Source organism: Schistocerca cancellata, unplaced genomic scaffold, assembly GCF_023864275.1.
Source record: "Schistocerca cancellata isolate TAMUIC-IGC-003103 unplaced genomic scaffold, iqSchCanc2.1 HiC_scaffold_826, whole genome shotgun sequence".
Classification (NCBI taxonomy): Eukaryota; Metazoa; Arthropoda; class Insecta; order Orthoptera; family Acrididae; genus Schistocerca; species Schistocerca cancellata.
The window spans coordinates 67,405-91,106 of record NW_026046837.1 but is presented as its reverse complement, the minus strand read 5'-3'; the positions used below and the strand labels follow the sequence as shown (position 1 = coordinate 91,106).

Genomic DNA, 23,702 nt, shown 5'->3' with positions numbered 1-23,702 from the left:
ACGTTATCCATGTGAAGAGGCGTAAGCAGATACTACCATTCTGCGAGGTGCCTGCAGAAAGTATACGAGTTGCATTGATAAAGAGAGCAGGAGTGACCGCAAGTCAAGGCCTCCGTGGCGCAATCGGCTAGCGCGTTCGGCTGTTAACCGAAAGGTTGGTGGTTCGAGCCCACCCGGGGGCGAAATCGTTTTAATCGCCACCGAGGTGAAGACATATGTCCACTTTGATAGAGATACACAGCTAGAGTGACAGTTTGGCTGTGTTTGAATGATGCCACACACCCTTATACACATTCAGCCACGTGACAGTGGAGGTAAAAACATGGCCCTATGCGGACGTTCTACTGTTTTCCTATTCATTCGGCACGTGTGACATTGCAGTAGAGCGACGACCACTACAAAAGATGTATTATTTACATTTCATTTCAGCGTATACACCGCGAGTGCCATGTGACAGGGCCTCTCTCTCGATGTCGATCTGCATTTGGCGTCTCTTAAGTGTCGGTCTGCAGTAGGCCGCTGTTGGCCGAGCGGCGTGCAGTCGCCTTACATGAAGCCCAATGGGCAACTTCAGTGCCACTGTGGACGACAGCATACTGTAGCCGGAGAGAGGAGTCGAAAGGCGCGTTTCACAGTAGAGCCACGCTATCCCACAAGCTGTGCACTAGGTCAAGTTTTTCGCAGACCGCAAACCTTTGGTGGCTTGACGCTCGTCGTCGATCGTAAGGGTGAAACAGTGAAGAGAGTTGGAAAACGGTAAGGTGGACACCCCCAGCAGCATGTGTGTGTCAAATCCGACTTCTGGTCGAGGGCTGTAAGATTCAGTATGATGACGTGACAATTCGGGAGTAGCTCACGAAGGCAAAGCTGCGGCCTTCTTAGCTCAGTGGTAGAGCACTGGTCTCGTAAACCAGGGGTCGTGAGTTCGACCCTCACAGAAGGCATTCATTTTTTTAACGTTGCTGCTGAGAGCAGAGCTAGCTCGAGCAGCATCTAACAAATGGCAGTGCACTGAATGAAGGGGAAGTTCTACAACCGATAAAGAATGCTCTACTTGCATCAGAGGTTTACTGAATGTGTAGGCGGAACACTGTTTTGTATGCATTTTGTAGTAGAATTTCATGCTTGGCGATGTCATTCGGTAATGAGCTCCGCTACAGTGTGCATGCACGTTATCCATGTGAAGAGGCGTAAGCAGATACTACCATTCTGCGAGGTGCCTGCAGAAAGTATACGAGTTGCATTGATAAAGAGAGCAGGAGTAACCGCAAGTCAAGGCCTCCGTGGCGCAATCGGCTAGCGCGTTCGGCTGTTAACCGAAAGGTTGGTGGTTCGAGCCCACCCGGGGGCGAAATCGTTTTAATCGCCACCGAGGTGATGACATATGTCCACTTTGATAGAGATACACAGCTAGAGTGACAGTTAGGCTGTGTTTGAATGATGCCACACAGCCTTATACACATTCAGCCACGTGACAGTGGAGGTAAAAGCATGGCCCTATGCGGACGTTCTACTGTTTTCCTATTCATTCGGCATGTGTGACACTGCAGTAGAGCGACGACCACTACAAAAGATGTATTATTTACATTTCATTTCAGCGTATACACCGCGAGTGCCATGTGACAGGGCCTCTCTCTCGATGTCGATCTGCATTTGGCGTCTCTTAAGTGTCGGTCTGCAGTAGGCCGCTGTTGGCCGAGCGGCGTGCAGTCGCCTTACATGAAGCCCAATGGGCAACTTCAGTGCCACTGTGGACGACAGCATACTGTAGCCGGAGAGAGGAGTCGAAAGGCGCGTTTCACAGTAGAGCCACGCTATCCCACAAGCTGTGCACTAGGTCAAGTTTTTCGCAGACCGCAAACCTTTGGTGGCTTGACGCTCGTCGTCGATCGTAAGGGTGAAACAGTGAAGAGAGTTGGAAAACGGTAAGGTGGACACCCCCAGCAGCATGTGTGTGTCAAATCCGATATCTGGTCGAGGGCTGTAAGATTCAGTATGATGACGTGACAATTCGGGAGTAGCTCAGGAAGGCAAAGCTGCGGCCTTCTTAGCTCTGTGGTAGAGCACTGGTCTCGTAAACCAGGGGTCGTGAGTTCGACCCTCACAGAAGGCATTCATTTTTTAACGTTGCTGCTGAGAGCAGAGCTAGCTCGAGCAGCATCTAACAAATGGCAGTGCACTGAATGAAGGGGAAGATCTACAACCGATAAAGAATTCTCTACTTGCATCAGAGGTTTACTGAATGTGTAGGCGGAACAATGTTTTGTATGCATTTTGTAGTAGAATGTCATGCTTGGCGATGTCATTCGTTAATGAGCTCCGCTACAGTGTGCATGCACGTTATCCATGTGAAGAGGCGTAAGCAGATACTACCATTCTGCGAGGTGCCTGCAGAAAGTATACGAGTTGCATTGATAAAGAGAGCAGGAGTGACCGCAAGTCAAGGCCTCCGTGGCGCAATCGGCTAGCGCGTTCGGCTGTTAACCGAAAGGTTGGTTGTTCGAGCCCACCTGGGGGCGAAATCGTTTTAATCGCCACCGAGGTGAAGACATATGTCCACTTTGATAGAGATACACAGCTAGAGTGACAGTTTGGCTGTGTTTGAATGATGCCACACAGCCTTATACACATTCAGCCACGTGACAGTGGAGGTAAAAACATGGCCCTATGCGGACGTTCTACTGTTTTCCTATTCATTCGGCACGTGTGACATTGCAGTAGAGCGACGACCACTACAAAAGATGTATTATTTACATTTCATTTCAGCGTATACACCGCGAGTGCCATGTGACAGGGCCTCTCTCTCGATGTCGATCTGCATTTGGCGTCTCTTAAGTGTCGGTCTGCAGTAGGCCGCTGTTGGCCGAGCGGCGTGCAGTCGCCTTACATGAAGCCCAATGGGCAACTTCAGTGCCACTGTGGACGACAGCATACTGTAGCCGGAGAGAGGAGTCGAAAGGCGCGTTTCACAGTAGAGCCACGCTATCCCACAAGCTGTGCACTAGGTCAAGTTTTTCGCAGACCGCAAACCTTTGGTGGCTTGACGCTCGTCGTCGATCGTAAGGATGAAACAGTGAAGAGAGTTGGAAAACGGTAAGGTGGACACCCCCAGCAGCATGTGTGTGTCAAATCCGATATCTGGTCGAGGGCTGTAAGATTCAGTATGATGACGTGACAATTCAGGAGTAGCTCACGAAGGCAAAGCTGCGGCCTTCTTAGCTCTGTGGTAGAGCACTGGTCTCGTAAACCAGGGGTCGTGAGTTCGACCCTCACAGAAGGCATTCATTCTTTTAACGTTGCTGCTGAGAGCAGAGCTAGCTCGAGCAGCATCTAACAAATGGCAGTGCACTGAATGAAGGGGAAGTTCTACAACCGATAAAGAATGCTCTACTTGCATCAGAGGTTTACTGAATGTGTAGGCGGAACACTGTTTTGTATGCATTTTGTAGTAGAATGTCATGCTTGGCGATGTCATTCGTTAATGAGCTCCGCTACATTGTGCATGCACGTTATCCATGTGAAGAGGCGTAAGCAGATACTACCATTCTGCGAGGTGCCTGCAGAAAGTATACGAGTTGCATTGATAAAGAGAGCAGGAGTGACCGCAAGTCAAGGCCTCCGTGGCGCAATCGGCTAGCGCGTTCGGCTGTTAACCGAAAGGTTGGTGGTTCGAGCCCACCCGGGGGCGAAATCGTTTTAATCGCCACCGAGGTGAAGACATATGTCCACTTTGATAGAGATACACAGCTAGAGTGACAGTTTGGCTGTGTTTGAATGATGCCACACACCCTTATACACATTCAGCCACGTGACAGTGGAGGTAAAAACATGGCCCTATGCGGACGTTCTACTGTTTTCCTATTCATTCGGCACGTGTGACATTGCAGTAGAGCGACGACCACTACAAAAGATGTATTATTTACATTTCATTTCAGCGTATACACCGCGAGTGCCATGTGACAGGGCCTCTCTCTCGATGTCGATCTGCATTTGGCGTCTCTTAAGTGTCGGTCTGCAGTAGGCCGCTGTTGGCCGAGCGGCGTGCAGTCGCCTTACATGAAGCCCAATGGGCAACTTCAGTGCCACTGTGGACGACAGCATACTGTAGCCGGAGAGAGGAGTCGAAAGGCGCGTTTCACAGTAGAGCCACGCTATCCCACAAGCTGTGCACTAGGTCAAGTTTTTCGCAGACCGCAAACCTTTGGTGGCTTGACGCTCGTCGTCGATCGTAAGGATGAAACAGTGAAGAGAGTTGGAAAACGGTAAGGTGGACACCCCCAGCAGCATGTGTGTGTCAAATCCGATATCTGGTCGAGGGCTGTAAGATTCAGTATGATGACGTGACAATTCAGGAGTAGCTCACGAAGGCAAAGCTGCGGCCTTCTTAGCTCTGTGGTAGAGCACTGGTCTCGTAAACCAGGGGTCGTGAGTTCGACCCTCACAGAAGGCATTCATTCTTTTAACGTTGCTGCTGAGAGCAGAGCTAGCTCGAGCAGCATCTAACAAATGGCAGTGCACTGAATGAAGGGGAAGTTCTACAACCGATAAAGAATGCTCTACTTGCATCAGAGGTTTACTGAATGTGTAGGCGGAACACTGTTTTGTATGCATTTTGTAGTAGAATGTCATGCTTGGCGATGTCATTCGTTAATGAGCTCCGCTACAGTGTGCATGCACGTTATCCATGTGAAGAGGCGTAAGCAGATACTACCATTCTGCGAGGTGCCTGCAGAAAGTATACGAGTTGCATTGATAAAGAGAGCAGGAGTGACCGCAAGTCAAGGCCTCCGTGGCGCAATCGGCTAGCGCGTTCGGCTGTTAACCGAAAGGTTGGTGGTTCGAGCCCACCCGGGGGCGAAATCGTTTTAATCGCCACCGAGGTGAAGACATATGTCCACTTTGATAGAGATACACAGCTAGAGTGACAGTTTGGCTGTGTTTGAATGATGCCACACACCCTTATACACATTCAGCCACGTGACAGTGGAGGTAAAAACATGGCCCTATGCGGACGTTCTACTGTTTTCCTATTCATTCGGCACGTGTGACATTGCAGTAGAGCGACGACCACTACAAAAGATGTATTATTTACATTTCATTTCAGCGTATACACCGCGAGTGCCATGTGACAGGGCCTCTCTCTCGATGTCGATCTGCATTTGGCGTCTCTTAAGTGTCGGTCTGCAGTAGGCCGCTGTTGGCCGAGCGGCGTGCAGTCGCCTTACATGAAGCCCAATGGGCAACTTCAGTGCCACTGTGGACGACAGCATACTGTAGCCGGAGAGAGGAGTCGAAAGGCGCGTTTCACAGTAGAGCCACGCTATCCCACAAGCTGTGCACTAGGTCAAGTTTTTCGCAGACCGCAAACCTTTGGTGGCTTGACGCTCGTCGTCGATCGTAAGGGTGAAACAGTGAAGAGAGTTGGAAAACGGTAAGGTGGACACCCCCAGCAGCATGTGTGTGTCAAATCCGACTTCTGGTCGAGGGCTGTAAGATTCAGTATGATGACGTGACAATTCGGGAGTAGCTCACGAAGGCAAAGCTGCGGCCTTCTTAGCTCAGTGGTAGAGCACTGGTCTCGTAAACCAGGGGTCGTGAGTTCGACCCTCACAGAAGGCATTCATTTTTTTAACGTTGCTGCTGAGAGCAGAGCTAGCTCGAGCAGCATCTAACAAATGGCAGTGCACTGAATGAAGGGGAAGTTCTACAACCGATAAAGAATGCTCTACTTGCATCAGAGGTTTACTGAATGTGTAGGCGGAACACTGTTTTGTATGCATTTTGTAGTAGAATTTCATGCTTGGCGATGTCATTCGGTAATGAGCTCCGCTACAGTGTGCATGCACGTTATCCATGTGAAGAGGCGTAAGCAGATACTACCATTCTGCGAGGTGCCTGCAGAAAGTATACGAGTTGCATTGATAAAGAGAGCAGGAGTAACCGCAAGTCAAGGCCTCCGTGGCGCAATCGGCTAGCGCGTTCGGCTGTTAACCGAAAGGTTGGTGGTTCGAGCCCACCCGGGGGCGAAATCGTTTTAATCGCCACCGAGGTGATGACATATGTCCACTTTGATAGAGATACACAGCTAGAGTGACAGTTAGGCTGTGTTTGAATGATGCCACACAGCCTTATACACATTCAGCCACGTGACAGTGGAGGTAAAAGCATGGCCCTATGCGGACGTTCTACTGTTTTCCTATTCATTCGGCATGTGTGACACTGCAGTAGAGCGACGACCACTACAAAAGATGTATTATTTACATTTCATTTCAGCGTATACACCGCGAGTGCCATGTGACAGGGCCTCTCTCTCGATGTCGATCTGCATTTGGCGTCTCTTAAGTGTCGGTCTGCAGTAGGCCGCTGTTGGCCGAGCGGCGTGCAGTCGCCTTACATGAAGCCCAATGGGCAACTTCAGTGCCACTGTGGACGACAGCATACTGTAGCCGGAGAGAGGAGTCGAAAGGCGCGTTTCACAGTAGAGCCACGCTATCCCACAAGCTGTGCACTAGGTCAAGTTTTTCGCAGACCGCAAACCTTTGGTGGCTTGACGCTCGTCGTCGATCGTAAGGGTGAAACAGTGAAGAGAGTTGGAAAACGGTAAGGTGGACACCCCCAGCAGCATGTGTGTGTCAAATCCGACTTCTGGTCGAGGGCTGTAAGATTCAGTATGATGACGTGACAATTCGGGAGTAGCTCACGAAGGCAAAGCTGCGGCCTTCTTAGCTCTGTGGTAGAGCACTGGTCTCGTAAACCAGGGGTCGTGAGTTCGACCCTCACAGAAGGCATTCATTTTTTTTAACTTTGCTGCTGAGAGCAGAGCTAGCTCGAGCAGCATCTAACAAATGGCAGTGCACTGAATGAAGGGGAAGTTCTACAACCGATAAAGAATGCTCTACTTGCATCAGAGGTTTACTGAATGTGTAGGCGGAACACTGTTTTGTATGCATTTTGTAGTAGAATGTCATGCTTGGCGATGTCATTCGTTAATGAGCTCCGCTACAGTGTGCATGCACGTTTTCCATGTGAAGAGGCGTAAGCAGATACTACCATTCTGCGAGGTGCCTGCAGAAAGTATACGAGTTGCATTGATAAAGAGAGCAGGAGTGACCGCAAGTCAAGGCCTCCGTGGCGCAATCGGCTAGCGCGTTCGGCTGTTAACCGAAAGGTTGGTGGTTCGAGCCCACCCGGGGGCGAAATCGTTTTAATCGCCACCGAGGTGAAGACATATGTCCACTTTGATAGAGATACACAGCTAGAGTGACAGTTTGGCTGTGTTTGAATGATGCCACACAGCGTTATACACATTCAGCCACGTGACAGTGGAGGTAAAAGCATGGCCCTATGCGGACGTTCTACTGTTTTCCTATTCATTCGGCATGTGTGACACTGCAATAGAGCGACGACCACTACAAAAGATGTATTATTTACATTTCATTTCAGCGTATACACCGCGAGTGCCATGTGACAGGGCCTCTCTCTCGATGTCGATCTGCATTTGGCGTCTCTTAAGTGTCGGTCTGCAGTAGGCCGCTGTTGGCCGAGCGGCGTGCAGTCGCCTTACATGAAGCCCAATGGGCAACTTCAGTGCCACTGTGGACGACAGCATACTGTAGCCGGAGAGAGGAGTCGAAAGGCGCGTTTCACAGTAGAGCCACGCTATCCCACAAGCTGTGCACTAGGTCAAGTTTTTCGCAGACCGCAAACCTTTGGTGGCTTGACGCTCGTCGTCGATCGTAAGGGTGAAACAGTGAAGAGAGTTGGAAAACGGTAAGGTGGACACCCCCAGCAGCATGTGTGTGTCAAATCCGATATCTGGTCGAGGGCTGTAAGATTCAGTATGATGACGTGACAATTCGGGAGTAGCTCAGGAAGGCAAAGCTGCGGCCTTCTTAGCTCTGTGGTAGAGCACTGGTCTCGTAAACCAGGGGTCGTGAGTTCGACCCTCACAGAAGGCATTCATTTTTTAACGTTGCTGCTGAGAGCAGAGCTAGCTCGAGCAGCATCTAACAAATGGCAGTGCACTGAATGAAGGGGAAGATGTACAACCGATAAAGAATTCTCTACTTGCATCAGAGGTTTACTGAATGTGTAGGCGGAACAATGTTTTGTATGCATTTTGTAGTAGAATGTCATGCTTGGCGATGTCATTCGTTAATGAGCTCCGCTACAGTGTGCATGCACGTTATCCATGTGAAGAGGCGTAAGCAGATACTACCATTCTGCGAGGTGCCTGCAGAAAGTATACGAGTTGCATTGATAAAGAGAGCAGGAGTGACCGCAAGTCAAGGCCTCCGTGGCGCAATCGGCTAGCGCGTTCGGCTGTTAACCGAAAGGTTGGTTGTTCGAGCCCACCTGGGGGCGAAATCGTTTTAATCGCCACCGAGGTGAAGACATATGTCCACTTTGATAGAGATACACAGCTAGAGTGACAGTTTGGCTGTGTTTGAATGATGCCACACAGCCTTATACACATTCAGCCACGTGACAGTGGAGGTAAAAACATGGCCCTATGCGGACGTTCTACTGTTTTCCTATTCATTCGGCACGTGTGACATTGCAGTAGAGCGACGACCACTACAAAAGATGTATTATTTACATTTCATTTCAGCGTATACACCGCGAGTGCCATGTGACAGGGCCTCTCTCTCGATGTCGATCTGCATTTGGCGTCTCTTAAGTGTCGGTCTGCAGTAGGCCGCTGTTGGCCGAGCGGCGTGCAGTCGCCTTACATGAAGCCCAATGGGCAACTTCAGTGCCACTGTGGACGACAGCATACTGTAGCCGGAGAGAGGAGTCGAAAGGCGCGTTTCACAGTAGAGCCACGCTATCCCACAAGCTGTGCACTAGGTCAAGTTTTTCGCAGACCGCAAACCTTTGGTGGCTTGACGCTCGTCGTCGATCGTAAGGATGAAACAGTGAAGAGAGTTGGAAAACGGTAAGGTGGACACCCCCAGCAGCATGTGTGTGTCAAATCCGATATCTGGTCGAGGGCTGTAAGATTCAGTATGATGACGTGACAATTCAGGAGTAGCTCACGAAGGCAAAGCTGCGGCCTTCTTAGCTCTGTGGTAGAGCACTGGTCTCGTAAACCAGGGGTCGTGAGTTCGACCCTCACAGAAGGCATTCATTCTTTTAACGTTGCTGCTGAGAGCAGAGCTAGCTCGAGCAGCATCTAACAAATGGCAGTGCACTGAATGAAGGGGAAGTTCTACAACCGATAAAGAATGCTCTACTTGCATCAGAGGTTTACTGAATGTGTAGGCGGAACACTGTTTTGTATGCATTTTGTAGTAGAATGTCATGCTTGGCGATGTCATTCGTTAATGAGCTCCGCTACAGTGTGCATGCACGTTATCCATGTGAAGAGGCGTAAGCAGATACTACCATTCTGCGAGGTGCCTGCAGAAAGTATACGAGTTGCATTGATAAAGAGAGCAGGAGTGACCGCAAGTCAAGGCCTCCGTGGCGCAATCGGCTAGCGCGTTCGGCTGTTAACCGAAAGGTTGGTGGTTCGAGCCCACCCGGGGGCGAAATCGTTTTAATCGCCACCGAGGTGAAGACATATGTCCACTTTGATAGAGATACACAGCTAGAGTGACAGTTTGGCTGTGTTTGAATGATGCCACACACCCTTATACACATTCAGCCACGTGACAGTGGAGGTAAAAACATGGCCCTATGCGGACGTTCTACTGTTTTCCTATTCATTCGGCACGTGTGACATTGCAGTAGAGCGACGACCACTACAAAAGATGTATTATTTACATTTCATTTCAGCGTATACACCGCGAGTGCCATGTGACAGGGCCTCTCTCTCGATGTCGATCTGCATTTGGCGTCTCTTAAGTGTCGGTCTGCAGTAGGCCGCTGTTGGCCGAGCGGCGTGCAGTCGCCTTACATGAAGCCCAATGGGCAACTTCAGTGCCACTGTGGACGACAGCATACTGTAGCCGGAGAGAGGAGTCGAAAGGCGCGTTTCACAGTAGAGCCACGCTATCCCACAAGCTGTGCACTAGGTCAAGTTTTTCGCAGACCGCAAACCTTTGGTGGCTTGACGCTCGTCGTCGATCGTAAGGGTGAAACAGTGAAGAGACTTGGAAAACGGTAAGGTGGACACCCCCAGCAGCATGTGTGTGTCAAATCCGATATCTGGTCGAGGGCTGTAAGATTCAGTATGATGACGTGACAATTCGGGAGTAGCTCACGAAGGCAAAGCTGCGGCCTTCTTAGCTCAGTGGTAGAGCACTGGTCTCGTAAACCAGGGGTCGTGAGTTCGACCCTCACAGAAGGCATTCATTTTTTTAACGTTGCTGCTGAGAGCAGAGCTAGCTCGAGCAGCATCTAACAAATGGCAGTGCACTGAATGAAGGGGAAGTTCTACAACCGATAAAGAATGCTCTACTTGCATCAGAGGTTTACTGAATGTGTAGGCGGAACACTGTTTTGTATGCATTTTGTAGTAGAATTTCATGCTTGGCGATGTCATTCGGTAATGAGCTCCGCTACAGTGTGCATGCACGTTATCCATGTGAAGAGGCGTAAGCAGATACTACCATTCTGCGAGGTGCCTGCAGAAAGTATACGAGTTGCATTGATAAAGAGAGCAGGAGTAACCGCAAGTCAAGGCCTCCGTGGCGCAATCGGCTAGCGCGTTCGGCTGTTGGTGGTTCGAGCCCACCCGGGGGCGAAATCGTTTTAATCGCCACCGAGGTGATGACATATGTCCACTTTGATAGAGATACACAGCTAGAGTGACAGTTAGGCTGTGTTTGAATGATGCCACACAGCCTTATACACATTCAGCCACGTGACAGTGGAGGTAAAAGCATGGCCCTATGCGGACGTTCTACTGTTTTCCTATTCATTCGGCATGTGTGACACTGCAGTAGAGCGACGACCACTACAAAAGATGTATTATTTACATTTCATTTCAGCGTATACACCGCGAGTGCCATGTGACAGGGCCTCTCTCTCGATGTCGATCTGCATTTGGCGTCTCTTAAGTGTCGGTCTGCAGTAGGCCGCTGTTGGCCGAGCGGCGTGCAGTCGCCTTACATGAAGCCCAATGGGCAACTTCAGTGCCACTGTGGACGACAGCATACTGTAGCCGGAGAGAGGAGTCGAAAGGCGCGTTTCACAGTAGAGCCACGCTATCCCACAAGCTGTGCACTAGGTCAAGTTTTTCGCAGACCGCAAACCTTTGGTGGCTTGACGCTCGTCGTCGATCGTAAGGGTGAAACAGTGAAGAGAGTTGGAAAACGGTAAGGTGGACACCCCCAGCAGCATGTGTGTGTCAAATCCGACTTCTGGTCGAGGGCTGTAAGATTCAGTATGATGACGTGACAATTCGGGAGTAGCTCACGAAGGCAAAGCTGCGGCCTTCTTAGCTCTGTGGTAGAGCACTGGTCTCGTAAACCAGGGGTCGTGAGTTCGACCCTCACAGAAGGCATTCATTTTTTTTAACTTTGCTGCTGAGAGCAGAGCTAGCTCGAGCAGCATCTAACAAATGGCAGTGCACTGAATGAAGGGGAAGTTCTACAACCGATAAAGAATGCTCTACTTGCATCAGAGGTTTACTGAATGTGTAGGCGGAACACTGTTTTGTATGCATTTTGTAGTAGAATGTCATGCTTGGCGATGTCATTCGTTAATGAGCTCCGCTACAGTGTGCATGCACGTTTTCCATGTGAAGAGGCGTAAGCAGATACTACCATTCTGCGAGGTGCCTGCAGAAAGTATACGAGTTGCATTGATAAAGAGAGCAGGAGTGACCGCAAGTCAAGGCCTCCGTGGCGCAATCGGCTAGCGCGTTCGGCTGTTAACCGAAAGGTTGGTGGTTCGAGCCCACCCGGGGGCGAAATCGTTTTAATCGCCACCGAGGTGAAGACATATGTCCACTTTGATAGAGATACACAGCTAGAGTGACAGTTTGGCTGTGTTTGAATGATGCCACACAGCGTTATACACATTCAGCCACGTGACAGTGGAGGTAAAAGCATGGCCCTATGCGGACGTTCTACTGTTTTCCTATTCATTCGGCATGTGTGACACTGCAATAGAGCGACGACCACTACAAAAGATGTATTATTTACATTTCATTTCAGCGTATACACCGCGAGTGCCATGTGACAGGGCCTCTCTCTCGATGTCGATCTGCATTTGGCGTCTCTTAAGTGTCGGTCTGCAGTAGGCCGCTGTTGGCCGAGCGGCGTGCAGTCGCCTTACATGAAGCCCAATGGGCAACTTCAGTGCCACTGTGGACGACAGCATACTGTAGCCGGAGAGAGGAGTCGAAAGGCGCGTTTCACAGTAGAGCCACGCTATCCCACAAGCTGTGCACTAGGTCAAGTTTTTCGCAGACCGCAAACCTTTGGTGGCTTGACGCTCGTCGTCGATCGTAAGGGTGAAACAGTGAAGAGAGTTGGAAAACGGTAAGGTGGACACCCCCAGCAGCATGTGTGTGTCAAATCCGATATCTGGTCGAGGGCTGTAAGATTCAGTATGATGACGTGACAATTCAGGAGTAGCTCACGAAGGCAAAGCTGCGGCCTTCTTAGCTCTGTGGTAGAGCACTGGTCTCGTAAACCAGGGGTCGTGAGTTCGACCCTCACAGAAGGCATTCATTCTTTTAACGTTGCTGCTGAGAGCAGAGCTAGCTCGAGCAGCATCTAACAAATGGCAGTGCACTGAATGAAGGGGAAGTTCTACAACCGATAAAGAATGCTCTACTTGCATCAGAGGTTTACTGAATGTGTAGGCGGAACACTGTTTTGTATGCATTTTGTAGTAGAATGTCATGCTTGGCGATGTCATTCGTTAATGAGCTCCGCTACAGTGTGCATGCACGTTATCCATGTGAAGAGGCGTAAGCAGATACTACCATTCTGCGAGGTGCCTGCAGAAAGTATACGAGTTGCATTGATAAAGAGAGCAGGAGTGACCGCAAGTCAAGGCCTCCGTGGCGCAATCGGCTAGCGCGTTCGGCTGTTAACCGAAAGGTTGGTGGTTCGAGCCCACCCGGGGGCGAAATCGTTTTAATCGCCACCGAGGTGAAGACATATGTCCACTTTGATAGAGATACACAGCTAGAGTGACAGTTTGGCTGTGTTTGAATGATGCCACACACCCTTATACACATTCAGCCACGTGACAGTGGAGGTAAAAACATGGCCCTATGCGGACGTTCTACTGTTTTCCTATTCATTCGGCACGTGTGACATTGCAGTAGAGCGACGACCACTACAAAAGATGTATTATTTACATTTCATTTCAGCGTATACACCGCGAGTGCCATGTGACAGGGCCTCTCTCTCGATGTCGATCTGCATTTGGCGTCTCTTAAGTGTCGGTCTGCAGTAGGCCGCTGTTGGCCGAGCGGCGTGCAGTCGCCTTACATGAAGCCCAATGGGCAACTTCAGTGCCACTGTGGACGACAGCATACTGTAGCCGGAGAGAGGAGTCGAAAGGCGCGTTTCACAGTAGAGCCACGCTATCCCACAAGCTGTGCACTAGGTCAAGTTTTTCGCAGACCGCAAACCTTTGGTGGCTTGACGCTCGTCGTCGATCGTAAGGGTGAAACAGTGAAGAGAGTTGGAAAACGGTAAGGTGGACACCCCCAGCAGCATGTGTGTGTCAAATCCGACTTCTGGTCGAGGGCTGTAAGATTCAGTATGATGACGTGACAATTCGGGAGTAGCTCACGAAGGCAAAGCTGCGGCCTTCTTAGCTCAGTGGTAGAGCACTGGTCTCGTAAACCAGGGGTCGTGAGTTCGACCCTCACAGAAGGCATTCATTTTTTTAACGTTGCTGCTGAGAGCAGAGCTAGCTCGAGCAGCATCTAACAAATGGCAGTGCACTGAATGAAGGGGAAGTTCTACAACCGATAAAGAATGCTCTACTTGCATCAGAGGTTTACTGAATGTGTAGGCGGAACACTGTTTTGTATGCATTTTGTAGTAGAATTTCATGCTTGGCGATGTCATTCGGTAATGAGCTCCGCTACAGTGTGCATGCACGTTATCCATGTGAAGAGGCGTAAGCAGATACTACCATTCTGCGAGGTGCCTGCAGAAAGTATACGAGTTGCATTGATAAAGAGAGCAGGAGTAACCGCAAGTCAAGGCCTCCGTGGCGCAATCGGCTAGCGCGTTCGGCTGTTAACCGAAAGGTTGGTGGTTCGAGCCCACCCGGGGGCGAAATCGTTTTAATCGCCACCGAGGTGATGACATATGTCCACTTTGATAGAGATACACAGCTAGAGTGACAGTTAGGCTGTGTTTGAATGATGCCACACAGCCTTATACACATTCAGCCACGTGACAGTGGAGGTAAAAGCATGGCCCTATGCGGACGTTCTACTGTTTTCCTATTCATTCGGCATGTGTGACACTGCAGTAGAGCGACGACCACTACAAAAGATGTATTATTTACATTTCATTTCAGCGTATACACCGCGAGTGCCATGTGACAGGGCCTCTCTCTCGATGTCGATCTGCATTTGGCGTCTCTTAAGTGTCGGTCTGCAGTAGGCCGCTGTTGGCCGAGCGGCGTGCAGTCGCCTTACATGAAGCCCAATGGGCAACTTCAGTGCCACTGTGGACGACAGCATACTGTAGCCGGAGAGAGGAGTCGAAAGGCGCGTTTCACAGTAGAGCCACGCTATCCCACAAGCTGTGCACTAGGTCAAGTTTTTCGCAGACCGCAAACCTTTGGTGGCTTGACGCTCGTCGTCGATCGTAAGGGTGAAACAGTGAAGAGAGTTGGAAAACGGTAAGGTGGACACCCCCAGCAGCATGTGTGTGTCAAATCCGACTTCTGGTCGAGGGCTGTAAGATTCAGTATGATGACGTGACAATTCGGGAGTAGCTCACGAAGGCAAAGCTGCGGCCTTCTTAGCTCTGTGGTAGAGCACTGGTCTCGTAAACCAGGGGTCGTGAGTTCGACCCTCACAGAAGGCATTCATTTTTTTTAACTTTGCTGCTGAGAGCAGAGCTAGCTCGAGCAGCATCTAACAAATGGCAGTGCACTGAATGAAGGGGAAGTTCTACAACCGATAAAGAATGCTCTACTTGCATCAGAGGTTTACTGAATGTGTAGGCGGAACACTGTTTTGTATGCATTTTGTAGTAGAATGTCATGCTTGGCGATGTCATTCGTTAATGAGCTCCGCTACAGTGTGCATGCACGTTTTCCATGTGAAGAGGCGTAAGCAGATACTACCATTCTGCGAGGTGCCTGCAGAAAGTATACGAGTTGCATTGATAAAGAGAGCAGGAGTGACCGCAAGTCAAGGCCTCCGTGGCGCAATCGGCTAGCGCGTTCGGCTGTTAACCGAAAGGTTGGTGGTTCGAGCCCACCCGGGGGCGAAATCGTTTTAATCGCCACCGAGGTGAAGACATATGTCCACTTTGATAGAGATACACAGCTAGAGTGACAGTTTGGCTGTGTTTGAATGATGCCACACAGCGTTATACACATTCAGCCACGTGACAGTGGAGGTAAAAGCATGGCCCTATGCGGACGTTCTACTGTTTTCCTATTCATTCGGCATGTGTGACACTGCAATAGAGCGACGACCACTACAAAAGATGTATTATTTACATTTCATTTCAGCGTATACACCGCGAGTGCCATGTGACAGGGCCTCTCTCTCGATGTCGATCTGCATTTGGCGTCTCTTAAGTGTCGGTCTGCAGTAGGCCGCTGTTGGCCGAGCGGCGTGCAGTCGCCTTACATGAAGCCCAATGGGCAACTTCAGTGCCACTGTGGACGACAGCATACTGTAGCCGGAGAGAGGAGTCGAAAGGCGCGTTTCACAGTAGAGCCACGCTATCCCACAAGCTGTGCACTAGGTCAAGTTTTTCGCAGACCGCAAACCTTTGGTGGCTTGACGCTCGTCGTCGATCGTAAGGGTGAAACAGTGAAGAGAGTTGGAAAACGGTAAGGTGGACACCCCCAGCAGCATGTGTGTGTCAAATCCGATATCTGGTCGAGGGCTGTAAGATTCAGTATGATGACGTGACAATTCGGGAGTAGCTCAGGAAGGCAAAGCTGCGGCCTTCTTAGCTCTGTGGTAGAGCACTGGTCTCGTAAACCAGGGGTCGTGAGTTCGACCCTCACAGAAGGCATTCATTTTTTAACGTTGCTGCTGAGAGCAGAGCTAGCTCGAGCAGCATCTAACAAATGGCAGTGCACTGAATGAAGGGGAAGATCTACAACCGATAAAGAATTCTCTACTTGCATCAGAGGTTTACTGAATGTGTAGGCGGAACAATGTTTTGTATGCATTTTGTAGTAGAATGTCATGCTTGGCGATGTCATTCGTTAATGAGCTCCGCTACAGTGTGCATGCACGTTATCCATGTGAAGAGGCGTAAGCAGATACTACCATTCTGCGAGGTGCCTGCAGAAAGTATACGAGTTGCATTGATAAAGAGAGCAGGAGTGACCGCAAGTCAAGGCCTCCGTGGCGCAATCGGCTAGCGCGTTCGGCTGTTAACCGAAAGGTTGGTTGTTCGAGCCCACCTGGGGGCGAAATCGTTTTAATCGCCACCGAGGTGAAGACATATGTCCACTTTGATAGAGATACACAGCTAGAGTGACAGTTTGGCTGTGTTTGAATGATGCCACACAGCCTTATACACATTCAGCCACGTGACAGTGGAGGTAAAAACATGGCCCTATGCGGACGTTCTACTGTTTTCCTATTCATTCGGCACGTGTGACATTGCAGTAGAGCGACGACCACTACAAAAGATGTATTATTTACATTTCATTTCAGCGTATACACCGCGAGTGCCATGTGACAGGGCCTCTCTCTCGATGTCGATCTGCATTTGGCGTCTCTTAAGTGTCGGTCTGCAGTAGGCCGCTGTTGGCCGAGCGGCGTGCAGTCGCCTTACATGAAGCCCAATGGGCAACTTCAGTGCCACTGTGGACGACAGCATACTGTAGCCGGAGAGAGGAGTCGAAAGGCGCGTTTCACAGTAGAGCCACGCTATCCCACAAGCTGTGCACTAGGTCAAGTTTTTCGCAGACCGCAAACCTTTGGTGGCTTGACGCTCGTCGTCGATCGTAAGGATGAAACAGTGAAGAGAGTTGGAAAACGGTAAGGTGGACACCCCCAGCAGCATGTGTGTGTCAAATCCGATATCTGGTCGAGGGCTGTAAGATTCAGTATGATGACGTGACAATTCAGGAGTAGCTCACGAAGGCAAAGCTGCGGCCTTCTTAGCTCTGTGGTAGAGCACTGGTCTCGTAAACCAGGGGTCGTGAGTTCGACCCTCACAGAAGGCATTCATTCTTTTAACGTTGCTGCTGAGAGCAGAGCTAGCTCGAGCAGCATCTAACAAATGGCAGTGCACTGAATGAAGGGGAAGTTCTACAACCGATAAAGAATGCTCTACTTGCATCAGAGGTTTACTGAATGTGTAGGCGGAACACTGTTTTGTATGCATTTTGTAGTAGAATGTCATGCTTGGCGATGTCATTCGTTAATGAGCTCCGCTACAGTGTGCATGCACGTTATCCATGTGAAGAGGCGTAAGCAGATACTACCATTCTGCGAGGTGCCTGCAGAAAGTATACGAGTTGCATTGATAAAGAGAGCAGGAGTGACCGCAAGTCAAGGCCTCCGTGGCGCAATCGGCTAGCGCGTTCGGCTGTTAACCGAAAGGTTGGTGGTTCGAGCCCACCCGGGGGCGAAATCGTTTTAATCGCCACCGAGGTGAAGACATATGTCCACTTTGATAGAGATACACAGCTAGAGTGACAGTTTGGCTGTGTTTGAATGATGCCACACACCCTTATACACATTCAGCCACGTGACAGTGGAGGTAAAAACATGGCCCTATGCGGACGTTCTACTGTTTTCCTATTCATTCGGCACGTGTGACATTGCAGTAGAGCGACGACCACTACAAAAGATGTATTATTTACATTTCATTTCAGCGTATACACCGCGAGTGCCATGTGACAGGGCCTCTCTCTCGATGTCGATCTGCATTTGGCGTCTCTTAAGTGTCGGTCTGCAGTAGGCCGCTGTTGGCCGAGCGGCGTGCAGTCGCCTTACATGAAGCCCAATGGGCAACTTCAGTGCCACTGTGGACGACAGCATACTGTAGCCGGAGAGAGGAGTCGAAAGGCGCGTTTCACAGTAGAGCCACGCTATCCCACAAGCTGTGCACTAGGTCAAGTTTTTCGCAGACCGCAAACCTTTGGTGGCTTGACGCTCGTCGTCGATCGTAAGGGTGAAACAGTGAAGAGAGTTGGAAAACGGTAAGGTGGACACCCCCAGCAGCATGTGTGTGTCAAATCCGATATCTGGTCGAGGGCTGTAAGATTCAGTATGATGACGTGACAATTCGGGAGTAGCTCAGGAAGGCAAAGCTGCGGCCTTCTTAGCTCTGTGGTAGAGCACTGGTCTCGTAAACCAGGGGTCGTGAGTTCGACCCTCACAGAAGGCATTCATTTTTTTAACGTTGCTGCTGAGAGCAGAGCTAGCTCGAGCAGCATCTAACAAATGGCAGTGCACTGAATGAAGGGGAAGTTCTACAACCGATAAAGAATGCTCTACTTGCATCAGAGGTTTACTGAATGTGTAGGCGGAACACTGTTTTGTATGCATTTTGTAGTAGAATGTCATGCTTGGCGATGTCATTCGTTAATGAGCTCCGCTACAGTGTGCATGCACGTTATCCATGTGAAGAGGCGTAAGCAGATACTACCATTCTGCGAGGTGCCTGCAGAAAGTATACGAGTTGCATTGATAAAGAGAGCAGGAGTGACCGCAAGTCAAGGCCTCCGTGGCGCAATCGGCTAGCGCGTTCGGCTGTTAACCGAAAGGTTGGTGGTTCGAGCCCACCCGGGGGCGAAATCGTTTTAATCGCCACCGAGGTGAAGACATATGTCCACTTTGATAGAGATACACAGCTAGAGTGACAGTTTGGCTGTGTTTGAATGATGCCACACACCCTTATACACATTCAGCCACGTGACAGTGGAGGTAAAAACATGGCCCTATGCGGACGTTCTACTGTTTTCCTATTCATTCGGCACGTGTGACATTGCAGTAGAGCGACGACCACTACAAAAGATGTATTATTTACATTTCATTTCAGCGTATACACCGCGAGTGCCATGTGACAGGGCCTCTCTCTCGATGTCGATCTGCATTTGGCGTCTCTTAAGTGTCGGTCTGCAGTAGGCCGCTGTTGGCCGAGCGGCGTGCAGTCGCCTTACATGAAGCCCAATGGGCAACTTCAGTGCCACTGTGGACGACAGCATACTGTAGCCGGAGAGAGGAGTCGAAAGGCGCGTTTCACAGTAGAGCCACGCTATCCCACAAGCTGTGCACTAGGTCAAGTTTTTCGCAGACCGCAAACCTTTGGTGGCTTGACGCTCGTCGTCGATCGTAAGGGTGAAACAGTGAAGAGAGTTGGAAAACGGTAAGGTGGACACCCCCAGCAGCATGTGTGTGTCAAATCCGATATCTGGTCGAGGGCTGTAAGATTCAGTATGATGACGTGACAATTCGGGAGTAGCTCACGAAGGCAAAGCTGCGGCCTTCTTAGCTCAGTGGTAGAGCACTGGTCTCGTAAACCAGGGGTCGTGAGTTCGACCCTCACAGAAGGCATTCATTTTTTTAACGTTGCTGCTGAGAGCAGAGCTAGCTCGAGCAGCATCTAACAAATGGCAGTGCACTGAATGAAGGGGAAGTTCTACAACCGATAAAGAATGCTCTACTTGCATCAGAGGTTTACTGAATGTGTAGGCGGAACACTGTTTTGTATGCATTTTGTAGTAGAATTTCATGCTTGGCGATGTCATTCGGTAATGAGCTCCGCTACAGTGTGCATGCACGTTATCCATGTGAAGAGGCGTAAGCAGATACTACCATTCTGCGAGGTGCCTGCAGAAAGTATACGAGTTGCATTGATAAAGAGAGCAGGAGTAACCGCAAGTCAAGGCCTCCGTGGCGCAATCGGCTAGCGCGTTCGGCTGTTAACCGAAAGGTTGGTGGTTCGAGCCCACCCGGGGGCGAAATCGTTTTAATCGCCACCGAGGTGATGACATATGTCCACTTTGATAGAGATACACAGCTAGAGTGACAGTTAGGCTGTGTTTGAATGATGCCACACAGCCTTATACACATTCAGCCACGTGACAGTGGAGGTAAAAGCATGGCCCTATGCGGACGTTCTACTGTTTTCCTATTCATTCGGCATGTGTGACACTGCAGTAGAGCGACGACCACTACAAAAGATGTATTATTTACATTTCATTTCAGCGTATACACCGCGAGTGCCATGTGACAGGGCCTCTCTCTCGATGTCGATCTGCATTTGGCGTCTCTTAAGTGTCGGTCTGCAGTAGGCCGCTGTTGGCCGAGCGGCGTGCAGTCGCCTTACATGAAGCCCAATGGGCAACTTCAGTGCCACTGTGGACGACAGCATACTGTAGCCGGAGAGAGGAGTCGAAAGGCGCGTTTCACAGTAGAGCCACGCTATCCCACAAGCTGTGCACTAGGTCAAGTTTTTCGCAGACCGCAAACCTTTGGTGGCTTGACGCTCGTCGTCGATCGTAAGGGTGAAACAGTGAAGAGAGTTGGAAAACGGTAAGGTGGACACCCCCAGCAGCATGTGTGTGTCAAATCCGACTTCTGGTCGAGGGCTGTAAGATTCAGTATGATGACGTGACAATTCGGGAGTAGCTCACGAAGGCAAAGCTGCGGCCTTCTTAGCTCTGTGGTAGAGCACTGGTCTCGTAAACCAGGGGTCGTGAGTTCGACCCTCACAGAAGGCATTCATTTTTTTTAACTTTGCTGCTGAGAGCAGAGCTAGCTCGAGCAGCATCTAACAAATGGCAGTGCACTGAATGAAGGGGAAGTTCTACAACCGATAAAGAATGCTCTACTTGCATCAGAGGTTTACTGAATGTGTAGGCGGAACACTGTTTTGTATGCATTTTGTAGTAGAATGTCATGCTTGGCGATGTCATTCGTTAATGAGCTCCGCTACAGTGTGCATGCACGTTTTCCATGTGAAGAGGCGTAAGCAGATACTACCATTCTGCGAGGTGCCTGCAGAAAGTATACGAGTTGCATTGATAAAGAGAGCAGGAGTGACCGCAAGTCAAGGCCTCCGTGGCGCAATCGGCTAGCGCGTTCGGCTGTTAACCGAAAGGTTGGTGGTTCGAGCCCACCCGGGGGCGAAATCGTTTTAATCGCCACCGAGGTGAAGACATATGTCCACTTTGATAGAGATACACAGCTAGAGTGACAGTTTGGCTGTGTTTGAATGATGCCACACAGCGTTATACACATTCAGCCACGTGACAGTGGAGGTAAAAGCATGGCCCTATGCGGACGTTCTACTGTTTTCCTATTCATTCGGCATGTGTGACACTGCAATAGAGCGACGACCACTACAAAAGATGTATTATTTACATTTCATTTCAGCGTATACACCGCGAGTGCCATGTGACAGGGCCTCTCTCTCGATGTCGATCTGCATTTGGCGTCTCTTAAGTGTCGGTCTGCAGTAGGCCGCTGTTGGCCGAGCGGCGTGCAGTCGCGATAGAGATACACAGCTAGAGTGACAGTTTGGCTGTGTTTGAATGATGCCACACAGCGTTATACACATTCAGCCACGTGACAGTGGAGGTAAAAGCATGGCCCTATGCGGACGTTCTACTGTTTTCCTATTCATTCGGCATGTGTGACACTGCAATAGAGCGACGACCACTACAAAAGATGTATTATTTACATTTCATTTCAGCGTATACACCGCGAGTGCCATGTGACAGGGCCTCTCTCTCGATGTCGATCTGCATTTGGCGTCTCTTAAGTGTCGGTCTGCAGTAGGCCGCTGTTGGCCGAGCGGCGTGCAGTCGCCTTACATGAAGCCCAATGGGCAACTTCAGTGCCACTGTGGACGACAGCATACTGTAGCCGGAGAGAGGAGTCGAAAGGCGCGTTTCACAGTAGAGCCACGCTATCCCACAAGCTGTGCACTAGGTCAAGTTTTTCGCAGACCGCAAACCTTTGGTGGCTTGACGCTCGTCGTCGATCGTAAGGGTGAAACAGTGAAGAGAGTTGGAAAACGGTAAGGTGGACACCCCCAGCAGCATGTGTGTGTCAAATCCGATATCTGGTCGAGGGCTGTAAGATTCAGTATGATGACGTGACAATTCGGGAGTAGCTCAGGAAGGCAAAGCTGCGGCCTTCTTAGCTCTGTGGTAGAGCACTGGTCTCGTAAACCAGGGGTCGTGAGTTCGACCCTCACAGAAGGCATTCATTTTTTAACGTTGCTGCTGAGAGCAGAGCTAGCTCGAGCAGCATCTAACAAATGGCAGTGCACTGAATGAAGGGGAAGATCTACAACCGATAAAGAATTCTCTACTTGCATCAGAGGTTTACTGAATGTGTAGGCGGAACAATGTTTTGTATGCATTTTGTAGTAGAATGTCATGCTTGGCGATGTCATTCGTTAATGAGCTCCGCTACAGTGTGCATGCACGTTATCCATGTGAAGAGGCGTAAGCAGATACTACCATTCTGCGAGGTGCCTGCAGAAAGTATACGAGTTGCATTGATAAAGAGAGCAGGAGTGACCGCAAGTCAAGGCCTCCGTGGCGCAATCGGCTAGCGCGTTCGGCTGTTAACCGAAAGGTTGGTTGTTCGAGCCCACCTGGGGGCGAAATCGTTTTAATCGCCACCGAGGTGAAGACATATGTCCACTTTGATAGAGATACACAGCTAGAGTGACAGTTTGGCTGTGTTTGAATGATGCCACACAGCCTTATACACATTCAGCCACGTGACAGTGGAGGTAAAAACATGGCCCTATGCGGACGTTCTACTGTTTTCCTATTCATTCGGCACGTGTGACATTGCAGTAGAGCGACGACCACTACAAAAGATGTATTATTTACATTTCATTTCAGCGTATACACCGCGAGTGCCATGTGACAGGGCCTCTCTCTCGATGTCGATCTGCATTTGGCGTCTCTTAAGTGTCGGTCTGCAGTAGGCCGCTGTTGGCCGAGCGGCGTGCAGTCGCCTTACATGAAGCCCAATGGGCAACTTCAGTGCCACTGTGGACGACAGCATACTGTAGCCGGAGAGAGGAGTCGAAAGGCGCGTTTCACAGTAGAGCCACGCTATCCCACAAGCTGTGCACTAGGTCAAGTTTTTCGCAGACCGCAAACCTTTGGTGGCTTGACGCTCGTCGTCGATCGTAAGGATGAAACAGTGAAGAGAGTTGGAAAACGGTAAGGTGGACACCCCCAGCAGCATGTGTGTGTCAAATCCGATATCTGGTCGAGGGCTGTAAGATTCAGTATGATGACGTGACAATTCAGGAGTAGCTCACGAAGGCAAAGCTGCGGCCTTCTTAGCTCTGTGGTAGAGCACTGGTCTCGTAAACCAGGGGTCGTGAGTTCGACCCTCACAGAAGGCATTCATTCTTTTAACGTTGCTGCTGAGAGCAGAGCTAGCTCGAGCAGCATCTAACAAATGGCAGTGCACTGAATGAAGGGGAAGTTCTACAACCGATAAAGAATGCTCTACTTGCATCAGAGGTTTACTGAATGTGTAGGCGGAACACTGTTTTGTATGCATTTTGTAGTAGAATGTCATGCTTGGCGATGTCATTCGTTAATGAGCTCCGCTACAGTGTGCATGCACGTTATCCATGTGA

At 50.0% G+C, this 23,702-nt stretch overlaps 39 non-coding genes across 39 annotated transcripts; all 39 read left to right on the top strand.

Annotated features, from left to right (window-relative positions):
• The first annotated feature begins 108 nt into the window (after positions 1-108).
• On the top strand, positions 109-182 carry Trnan-guu (transfer RNA asparagine (anticodon GUU)). Its single transcript has one exon. It is a non-coding gene; the product is annotated as a tRNA-Asn (tRNA).
• Positions 183-872: 690 nt separating this feature from the next.
• On the top strand, positions 873-944 carry Trnat-cgu (transfer RNA threonine (anticodon CGU)). The gene has a single exon. It is a non-coding gene; the product is annotated as a tRNA-Thr (tRNA).
• A 333-nt stretch (positions 945-1,277) lies between these two features.
• On the top strand, positions 1,278-1,351 carry Trnan-guu (transfer RNA asparagine (anticodon GUU)). The gene has a single exon. It is a non-coding gene; the product is annotated as a tRNA-Asn (tRNA).
• Positions 1,352-2,041: 690 nt separating this feature from the next.
• On the top strand, positions 2,042-2,113 carry Trnat-cgu (transfer RNA threonine (anticodon CGU)). The gene has a single exon. It is a non-coding gene; the product is annotated as a tRNA-Thr (tRNA).
• A 332-nt stretch (positions 2,114-2,445) lies between these two features.
• Trnan-guu (transfer RNA asparagine (anticodon GUU)) lies at positions 2,446-2,519 on the top strand. Its single transcript has one exon. It is a non-coding gene; the product is annotated as a tRNA-Asn (tRNA).
• Positions 2,520-3,209: 690 nt separating this feature from the next.
• Positions 3,210-3,281, top strand: Trnat-cgu (transfer RNA threonine (anticodon CGU)). The gene has a single exon. It is a non-coding gene; the product is annotated as a tRNA-Thr (tRNA).
• Positions 3,282-3,614: 333 nt separating this feature from the next.
• Trnan-guu (transfer RNA asparagine (anticodon GUU)) lies at positions 3,615-3,688 on the top strand. Its single transcript has one exon. It is a non-coding gene; the product is annotated as a tRNA-Asn (tRNA).
• A 690-nt stretch (positions 3,689-4,378) lies between these two features.
• Positions 4,379-4,450, top strand: Trnat-cgu (transfer RNA threonine (anticodon CGU)). Its single transcript has one exon. It is a non-coding gene; the product is annotated as a tRNA-Thr (tRNA).
• A 333-nt stretch (positions 4,451-4,783) lies between these two features.
• On the top strand, positions 4,784-4,857 carry Trnan-guu (transfer RNA asparagine (anticodon GUU)). The gene has a single exon. It is a non-coding gene; the product is annotated as a tRNA-Asn (tRNA).
• A 690-nt stretch (positions 4,858-5,547) lies between these two features.
• Trnat-cgu (transfer RNA threonine (anticodon CGU)) lies at positions 5,548-5,619 on the top strand. Its single transcript has one exon. It is a non-coding gene; the product is annotated as a tRNA-Thr (tRNA).
• Positions 5,620-5,952: 333 nt separating this feature from the next.
• On the top strand, positions 5,953-6,026 carry Trnan-guu (transfer RNA asparagine (anticodon GUU)). Its single transcript has one exon. It is a non-coding gene; the product is annotated as a tRNA-Asn (tRNA).
• A 690-nt stretch (positions 6,027-6,716) lies between these two features.
• Positions 6,717-6,788, top strand: Trnat-cgu (transfer RNA threonine (anticodon CGU)). Its single transcript has one exon. It is a non-coding gene; the product is annotated as a tRNA-Thr (tRNA).
• A 334-nt stretch (positions 6,789-7,122) lies between these two features.
• Trnan-guu (transfer RNA asparagine (anticodon GUU)) lies at positions 7,123-7,196 on the top strand. The gene has a single exon. It is a non-coding gene; the product is annotated as a tRNA-Asn (tRNA).
• A 690-nt stretch (positions 7,197-7,886) lies between these two features.
• Positions 7,887-7,958, top strand: Trnat-cgu (transfer RNA threonine (anticodon CGU)). Its single transcript has one exon. It is a non-coding gene; the product is annotated as a tRNA-Thr (tRNA).
• A 332-nt stretch (positions 7,959-8,290) lies between these two features.
• On the top strand, positions 8,291-8,364 carry Trnan-guu (transfer RNA asparagine (anticodon GUU)). The gene has a single exon. It is a non-coding gene; the product is annotated as a tRNA-Asn (tRNA).
• Positions 8,365-9,054: 690 nt separating this feature from the next.
• Trnat-cgu (transfer RNA threonine (anticodon CGU)) lies at positions 9,055-9,126 on the top strand. The gene has a single exon. It is a non-coding gene; the product is annotated as a tRNA-Thr (tRNA).
• A 333-nt stretch (positions 9,127-9,459) lies between these two features.
• Trnan-guu (transfer RNA asparagine (anticodon GUU)) lies at positions 9,460-9,533 on the top strand. The gene has a single exon. It is a non-coding gene; the product is annotated as a tRNA-Asn (tRNA).
• Positions 9,534-10,223: 690 nt separating this feature from the next.
• On the top strand, positions 10,224-10,295 carry Trnat-cgu (transfer RNA threonine (anticodon CGU)). The gene has a single exon. It is a non-coding gene; the product is annotated as a tRNA-Thr (tRNA).
• Positions 10,296-11,380: 1,085 nt separating this feature from the next.
• Trnat-cgu (transfer RNA threonine (anticodon CGU)) lies at positions 11,381-11,452 on the top strand. The gene has a single exon. It is a non-coding gene; the product is annotated as a tRNA-Thr (tRNA).
• A 334-nt stretch (positions 11,453-11,786) lies between these two features.
• Positions 11,787-11,860, top strand: Trnan-guu (transfer RNA asparagine (anticodon GUU)). The gene has a single exon. It is a non-coding gene; the product is annotated as a tRNA-Asn (tRNA).
• A 690-nt stretch (positions 11,861-12,550) lies between these two features.
• Trnat-cgu (transfer RNA threonine (anticodon CGU)) lies at positions 12,551-12,622 on the top strand. The gene has a single exon. It is a non-coding gene; the product is annotated as a tRNA-Thr (tRNA).
• Positions 12,623-12,955: 333 nt separating this feature from the next.
• Trnan-guu (transfer RNA asparagine (anticodon GUU)) lies at positions 12,956-13,029 on the top strand. Its single transcript has one exon. It is a non-coding gene; the product is annotated as a tRNA-Asn (tRNA).
• A 690-nt stretch (positions 13,030-13,719) lies between these two features.
• Positions 13,720-13,791, top strand: Trnat-cgu (transfer RNA threonine (anticodon CGU)). Its single transcript has one exon. It is a non-coding gene; the product is annotated as a tRNA-Thr (tRNA).
• Positions 13,792-14,124: 333 nt separating this feature from the next.
• On the top strand, positions 14,125-14,198 carry Trnan-guu (transfer RNA asparagine (anticodon GUU)). The gene has a single exon. It is a non-coding gene; the product is annotated as a tRNA-Asn (tRNA).
• Positions 14,199-14,888: 690 nt separating this feature from the next.
• Positions 14,889-14,960, top strand: Trnat-cgu (transfer RNA threonine (anticodon CGU)). Its single transcript has one exon. It is a non-coding gene; the product is annotated as a tRNA-Thr (tRNA).
• A 334-nt stretch (positions 14,961-15,294) lies between these two features.
• Trnan-guu (transfer RNA asparagine (anticodon GUU)) lies at positions 15,295-15,368 on the top strand. The gene has a single exon. It is a non-coding gene; the product is annotated as a tRNA-Asn (tRNA).
• Positions 15,369-16,058: 690 nt separating this feature from the next.
• Trnat-cgu (transfer RNA threonine (anticodon CGU)) lies at positions 16,059-16,130 on the top strand. Its single transcript has one exon. It is a non-coding gene; the product is annotated as a tRNA-Thr (tRNA).
• A 332-nt stretch (positions 16,131-16,462) lies between these two features.
• Positions 16,463-16,536, top strand: Trnan-guu (transfer RNA asparagine (anticodon GUU)). The gene has a single exon. It is a non-coding gene; the product is annotated as a tRNA-Asn (tRNA).
• A 690-nt stretch (positions 16,537-17,226) lies between these two features.
• Trnat-cgu (transfer RNA threonine (anticodon CGU)) lies at positions 17,227-17,298 on the top strand. The gene has a single exon. It is a non-coding gene; the product is annotated as a tRNA-Thr (tRNA).
• Positions 17,299-17,631: 333 nt separating this feature from the next.
• On the top strand, positions 17,632-17,705 carry Trnan-guu (transfer RNA asparagine (anticodon GUU)). Its single transcript has one exon. It is a non-coding gene; the product is annotated as a tRNA-Asn (tRNA).
• Positions 17,706-18,395: 690 nt separating this feature from the next.
• Trnat-cgu (transfer RNA threonine (anticodon CGU)) lies at positions 18,396-18,467 on the top strand. Its single transcript has one exon. It is a non-coding gene; the product is annotated as a tRNA-Thr (tRNA).
• A 333-nt stretch (positions 18,468-18,800) lies between these two features.
• Trnan-guu (transfer RNA asparagine (anticodon GUU)) lies at positions 18,801-18,874 on the top strand. Its single transcript has one exon. It is a non-coding gene; the product is annotated as a tRNA-Asn (tRNA).
• Positions 18,875-19,564: 690 nt separating this feature from the next.
• On the top strand, positions 19,565-19,636 carry Trnat-cgu (transfer RNA threonine (anticodon CGU)). Its single transcript has one exon. It is a non-coding gene; the product is annotated as a tRNA-Thr (tRNA).
• A 333-nt stretch (positions 19,637-19,969) lies between these two features.
• Trnan-guu (transfer RNA asparagine (anticodon GUU)) lies at positions 19,970-20,043 on the top strand. The gene has a single exon. It is a non-coding gene; the product is annotated as a tRNA-Asn (tRNA).
• Positions 20,044-20,733: 690 nt separating this feature from the next.
• Trnat-cgu (transfer RNA threonine (anticodon CGU)) lies at positions 20,734-20,805 on the top strand. Its single transcript has one exon. It is a non-coding gene; the product is annotated as a tRNA-Thr (tRNA).
• Positions 20,806-21,139: 334 nt separating this feature from the next.
• Positions 21,140-21,213, top strand: Trnan-guu (transfer RNA asparagine (anticodon GUU)). Its single transcript has one exon. It is a non-coding gene; the product is annotated as a tRNA-Asn (tRNA).
• Positions 21,214-22,222: 1,009 nt separating this feature from the next.
• On the top strand, positions 22,223-22,294 carry Trnat-cgu (transfer RNA threonine (anticodon CGU)). Its single transcript has one exon. It is a non-coding gene; the product is annotated as a tRNA-Thr (tRNA).
• Positions 22,295-22,626: 332 nt separating this feature from the next.
• Positions 22,627-22,700, top strand: Trnan-guu (transfer RNA asparagine (anticodon GUU)). The gene has a single exon. It is a non-coding gene; the product is annotated as a tRNA-Asn (tRNA).
• Positions 22,701-23,390: 690 nt separating this feature from the next.
• On the top strand, positions 23,391-23,462 carry Trnat-cgu (transfer RNA threonine (anticodon CGU)). The gene has a single exon. It is a non-coding gene; the product is annotated as a tRNA-Thr (tRNA).
• The last annotated feature ends 240 nt before the right edge of the window (positions 23,463-23,702 follow it).